This window comes from Homarus americanus, unplaced genomic scaffold, assembly GCF_018991925.1.
Source record: "Homarus americanus isolate GMGI-L3 unplaced genomic scaffold, GMGI_Hamer_2.0 scaffold46226, whole genome shotgun sequence".
NCBI classification, from domain to species: domain Eukaryota; kingdom Metazoa; phylum Arthropoda; class Malacostraca; order Decapoda; family Nephropidae; genus Homarus; species Homarus americanus.
The window spans coordinates 442,450-448,994 of record NW_024717453.1 but is presented as its reverse complement, the minus strand read 5'-3'; positions in this window follow the sequence as shown (position 1 = coordinate 448,994).

Genomic DNA, 6,545 nt, shown 5'->3' with positions numbered 1-6,545 from the left:
AGAATGACCAAGAACTGCAAAGGATGGTGAATGGCTTGACAGGATATGCAGTTAGAAGTGCAGGCACTCCCTGGGTCTCCTAAACTGAAGCAGTATCGACCCCAAATAAGAAAACGGCACGCCCACTACAGTCAGGGTAAGTCAGTTCGGAGACTCAACCTCGCCACGGGGAGCGAACTTCTTTTGTATCGTGACTGCACATGAAGAGTAAGGTAATGGTGTGTGAGAGGAAAGAATATGACATTTGAATGTTTGTTTTGTAAATAAAAAAAATTGTGAAAAATTAAATGTTGACGGTGGTTGAAGGGATTCGGATATTACACTTGGGAGTGTTGTTCTGTGAAATGGAGACTGAAATCCAGAAATGTGATTAGAGAGTTAGAATATAGCCTTAACCGGTAACATGCAAGCCTCGAGGTGAAGAGGGCAAATTATATCAAATTCAAGCTAAAAAATAAGTTATCTGAGAGGATTAGTAATTGCTAGGGTTATAAGTGTTTTGAATGGTGGAGATGATGTAAATTGTCGATAAGGAGAGGTTCCCCCGAGATGGGTGTACTGTATAAGTTAATGAGGAGAATAAAGATGGTGTTTATGGGAGATGTGCTTGCTTCACTGCAATAGAAAGGTGGAGCAATATATTGAAGGGATGATGGCATAGAGTATCAGCCAAAAAATATTTGAGTGGCATGGGGTAGTGAAGGTGACTTGCAGGAAGGAGTAAATGGTTGGGGAATCCTGGGGTTGGGGTGGCTTGGAGGTAGAGGTGAGTGGTGGGGGCGACTTTGAGGTAGGGGTGAGTGGTGAGGACAGCCCGGAGGAAGGGGTGAGTGGTGAGGTCAGCCCGGAGGTAGGGGTGAGTGGTGGGGGCGACTTTGAGGTGAGTGGTGAGGTCAGCCCGGAGGGGAGGTCAGCCGCGAGTGGTGAGGTCAGCCCGGAGGAAGGGGCAGTGGTGAGGTCAGCCGGAGGAGGCAGTGGTCAGCCGGAGGAAGGAGGCGGTGGTGAGGTCAGCCCGGAGGGAGGCAGTGGTGAGGTCAGCCCGGAGGAAGGGGCGAGTGGTGAGGTCAGCCCGGAGGTGAGTGGTGGTCAGCCGGAGGGAGTGGTGAGGTCAAGGAAGGAGAGTGGTGAGTGAGGTGGTGAGGCGGAGGAGGGGGCGGTGGTGAGGGAGGGGCAGTGGTGAGGTCAGCCCGGAGGAAGGGCAGTGGTGAGGTCAGGAGGCGAGTGGTGAGGTCAGCCCGGAGGAAGGAGCGAGTGGTGAGGTCAGCCGGAGGAAGGCAGTGGTGAGGTCAGCCGGAGGAAGGGCAGTGGTGAGGTCAGCCCGGAGGAAGGAGCAGTGGTGAGTCAGCCAGGAAGGGGCAGTGGTGAGGTCAGCCCGGAGGAAGGCGAGTGGTGGGGGCGACTTGGGTTAGGGGTGAGGGCAGCCTGGGAGGAATGGGTGAGTGGTGGGGGCAGACTGGGAGGAGGGAGGTGAGTGATGAGGTCAGCCTGGAGGTAGGGGTGAGTGGTGAGGGCAGCCTGGGAGGAAGGGGTGAGTGGTAAGGGCAGCCTGGGGGAGGAGGTGAGGGCAGCCTGGAGGAGGTGGTGAGTGGTGAGGGCGACCTGGGAGGAAGGGGTGAGTGGTGGGGGCAGCCCGGAGGAGGTGGTAAGGGTGGTCTAGTGCAGGGGTTTTCAAACTATGGGTCCCGACCCTTCAGTGGGTCGCGAAATAAATAAATTGGGTCGCAAAAATAAATCAGAATATTTTTATTTTCATACAATTGGATACATATAATTCAAATATAAATGGATCATGAGAAATTTACATGAATTTTGTCGATGCTAAATAAAGGAAAATTGTGAACAGTGTTTGTCTTTGATTTACTCATTTCATATCATTACACTTAGGTTTAATGGGTCGCAATTCAAATTGTTGTTCTGGCTGTGGGTCGCAGTAAAAAAAGTTTGAAAAACACTGTTCTAGTGGAAGAAGGGGTGAAGTGGCTCCTTGTGGTGTACATTTAAGGATAAGGACAGATTGGTTGTTTTGTTGTCCTGTGCATTGGTAACAGTATCACCTAAGATATATTTATCGTATTGTAACCCCAGACTATAGAGGAAAAATACTGACTATTAGTAATGTTTCAGTCAATTAAATTCAATTTAATTATTTTATTCCTTGTTAGAGGAACCACGGGTCCTAGTGTGGTACTAGGTACCCCTCTGCAATAACACCAGAAGCATCTGGCAAGTGTCACAAGTATATATAAATATTATAAAGGGGCTTACTAAAGCCTAAGGAAGGAAGGATATTCCTTCAACACATCATCAATATTATTTACATAATATCTGGCCAGTATGGGGAGGATCATCGTGTCTCCGTCAGGGGGTCGTGGAGTGTTGGTCCAGCAGGTGTCACAGAAGCATTGTGTGTGGGGACATCATAGGAGGTAGTGGACAAGGGTGCGGCTGTCGGGTCTTCTGCATAATGCACAAGCGCATTATCTCAGGGTAGGCTGGGATACCAATCTCCCAAGCAAAGGCATAACCGGTGATGATACGGGCAGCAATCACGTCCCTTTTTTGCGACCCTTTCCCATAGATGTACTAGAGGTCAGCGAGTTTATGGAGGATATCGTACCAGGTGGGCGGGGAGTCCAGGGGGATGGCTCCTTCCCGCGCTTCTCTCTGTTTGCGGTGAATTTAGGTCCCAAGCTGTAAAAGTATTCGAGGAGCATCGTAGTCAGGTGTGGCCTTCTTACGGCCAGTCTTGGCAAGGCCATCTGCTTCCTCATTCCACAAGATATCAACATGACTGGGTATCCATAGGAATGTCACAGGACGGCCTACATCCTGAAGTGTTGATGTTAACCCTTGTATTCGGAGGATGAGGTCCTTATTTTCCCCTGATCCAAATGCGATCCCGTCAAGAGCAGACCTGGATTCGCAGCAGACAAGCACGAGACAGAAACCACAGGCTTCTTCCTCAGCAAGGAGGGCTATCGGTTCAGCCTGAGTGGTGGATGCCCCATCAGAAACTCTGAGAGAGAGTTTGATAGGCTCAGGGGCGGTCAGGACGGGAGATGTAGACACCAGCCCCGGCCCTACCTGTAGCGGGGTCAACAGAGCCATCAGTGTAGAGGACGACCCTACCTGGGGACATGTGTGAGTCTTCGAAATAGTATTAGGCTATATTCCACATATCACGTTAAATTGAAGTCTATGTCAATTTTCCGTGTTATCACGTTCACAAGATACCCAGATGACATACAGGTGCACTGTACTCAAGGTAAACGGAAGGACAAGAAAGAGAATAAATTTAATAACACGATAATTTGATCATGAATGGATGAACTTAGGGATGAGGGAGAGATTTGTAAAGAGAAGGAGGTAAGGTGTGTGTGTGTGTATTAGTGGCTATTACGTCTGGGAAACACGCCGTGGTGTGGTTCTTCCCCACCACCACCTAGACCAAGGTCATCCATCCTCCTTCCTATACTCACTTGCTTCCACCCCCCTTCCTCTTCTCCTCCACCCTCTACACTTTAACGTTCTCTATCTTTCATTCACTAATTGACAAACACTGACATATACGCTCACAAGCACATTACAGGTATATACAGTATGTTCATATCTGTAAACATTATCACACACACATACTGTACTTGCACATTTTAAAACGGTCACTCATTTTCATCCCGAGGACATTTATTGGTACTAACACTGGTTAGAGTGCCCAAACGGCTAGTAAGCTGATAAGTGGCGAATAAGATTCAATATATATATATATATATATATATATATATATATATATATATATATATATATATATATATATATATATATATATATATATATATATATATATATACACACACACACGAGTATTTTTTTTTACGGGGATTACCCCACCCGGGCACAGGTCACTGACCCACATCGGGGCCTGGAGGGCAAAAATGTAATAATAATAATAATGATTAGTTCATAGTAAATAAAATTTATATTAAAAATTAAATAATAATAACAATAACACTAATAATAATAAACAAAGAAATACAAAAATGAAGAAAAAGATCAAAAGTGAGAAACCCATATATGAATGTTGAGTTGTCAGTAATACGAGAAACAATTGAGACCCTGCAAATGAGGCAGAAAGTCAGATCAGCAACCTGGAACTTCACAATTTTTGTGATGCCATATGGCAGCAGGGACTACCATAAGGGTAAAGGTCTATAATCACGTATAAGAAATACAACACACCCACACAACTCTTCTTACCTATACACACACCTACATAGATGATCTAACATAGTTGCTGCTAGTTATTTTTTTTACTGGTGCCAAAGGTTATACGTATGTATAAAAATGTTTGTGATCTCTTTTTGGGGTTCATAAAGGATGCTTGAGCTATATGTGTAAATTGTTGGGAATTATACGTTCTAGCCACTTAACTTTATTAAACACATTTCCTGATAGAAACATATTACTGTACAGCAGCTAAAACAACTCTGTGCATACTTTGTGGGAACAATATGAGACCATGGACGATAAATTTTGGTATATGAGGGTTGTCACTAGTCACGTAAAATTTCGGAGCATATCGACCACCACCTGCACAGACAGTTGTTTTAGCTATTGTACATTCGCTAGCTCGAATAGCATGGTTGTTTAATTTAGATATATGAGACTCCAGTGATTTTTTTTTAAGAACTTGTGATATAGTATTGAGTGTAAATTGTGTTTACTGAATATGTGCAAACTTCTAGTAATTAAATAGAAGCATGGTAAGCCACTTGAGCAGAGGCATGTCATATTGCCATCCTTGCGAGAATGATCAACAAGCATTTCATTGATATGGTTTTTCGAAGATTAGTATTTCGTGGACTGCTGTTAGACGATTGGCTGAGCTTAAATCTTAAAGTCTGCAATCAGAAAGGCAACATGTAGGTAAGTGGTGTCCACGAGATTACAGGAGGCAAAACGGGGGATGTTGGCCTATATAATTGCTCTGATCTATGTCATGCTTAGATTTCTAGAATAGAATTTTTCGTGATGTGTAAGTATAAATTCATAAAACATCGTTTGCTGCCTTAAGAGAACCGAAATTTTAACCGACCCAATCTCCTGTTAAAGCGAGAAAACTAAAAAAATAATAATAATAGAAGGTAATGTTAAAGAGTATTATGATGTCTTTCTTCCTTGTCTCCCTCACAGCTGACTGTACGGGGTACCGTAGGCATAACCAGTGTGTTTTCCGATATTCTGCCACTCGCAGTGAACACTTCCCTCCACCCTACCTGAAGGTCATAAGGAGGAGAGGGAGGTGTTATTGAGCCTTCACCCTCATCTTGTCCGTCATAATACGTCTCATTCACTACCTTCACCTAAACATGGAGCAGGTAACTTCCTAAAGAGTAAAGACACTCAGTGCAAGACCACAAGCACTGTACACACCTGTACAGAATCGTACACACACCTTACTCAGTTCCGTCATCATACAGTTCTCAATAAATTAGGGAAGAGGAAACTTCGGACTGAGTACTCAGTTGATGGTGGCGACGTGTTTTCCCGGCACGTCATCCACCTTCCGTGAATCCCTGCTGGTGTTGGGGGCGGTGCCTTAGATGACGTAATTTTTGCTGCCGCATTTAACAGGGTGTCTGCAATATATGCCTGATACAACGGTCCTGGTCTTTTTACTTGTATTCCCTCCCATTCACCACAAGATGCAATGTGTCGGTGTAGAGTGAAACAAAATACAACGTTCTGAAACACTGTATTGTGGATTCTAGGGAAGAAACTTGTGGTTTTTTACTAGGTGGAGCAATGGATTTGGCGGTCACAAAAATCAGCTTAATAGCTGTTCAGGTGGTTGGCCTGTCCCTTGTTGTTCTTTATTGTTCTTAGCACAGTAGGAAACCACACTACCTGGAGAAAACCTACACTATTTGGTAGGGTATTATATACACTAGATAACACCCTTCTCACATCTGACAATGGTCAGTCGTTACCCAGGGCTGTTTTCGTCGTCCTACGCGTGTTTTCCCACTATAAGTCTCTCCGGATATGCTTATCTACTTGTTGCCAAAGTAACAATCGCAACGACGGTATCGGTGAGATACAAACAGCAAATGCTATTAAAACTTAGGGCCTATATATTTGAAATTTAATTTACAGATTTAGTAACAATTTGAGTGAATATTACGAATCTTGTGACAAAATATAACAAAATCGTGAACTGAAAGAACAGGCTGTAAAAATCATGTGTACTTAAGTTCCACAAAGTGAGGTAACTGGTATAGGGATTAGGGATGGACAACTTTGGCTCCGAAAATCTTACTCATCTACATTTTACAACTTTGAAATGTGTTGCTGTTCACCCGAGGAAATACTTAATATGCGCGATATTTAATTTTAAGTGCTGAATAACCTTGATGGTTGAACCTGATCAATGAATGGTCTGTAAATCCTGACAAGTCATATGTCAAGGTGCGTAGGTACGGTGTTCGGCGCACTTGGGGGATAATCTTGATTATCTTACTCCTTCGCTTTAGGTGTAATCGCGTAGG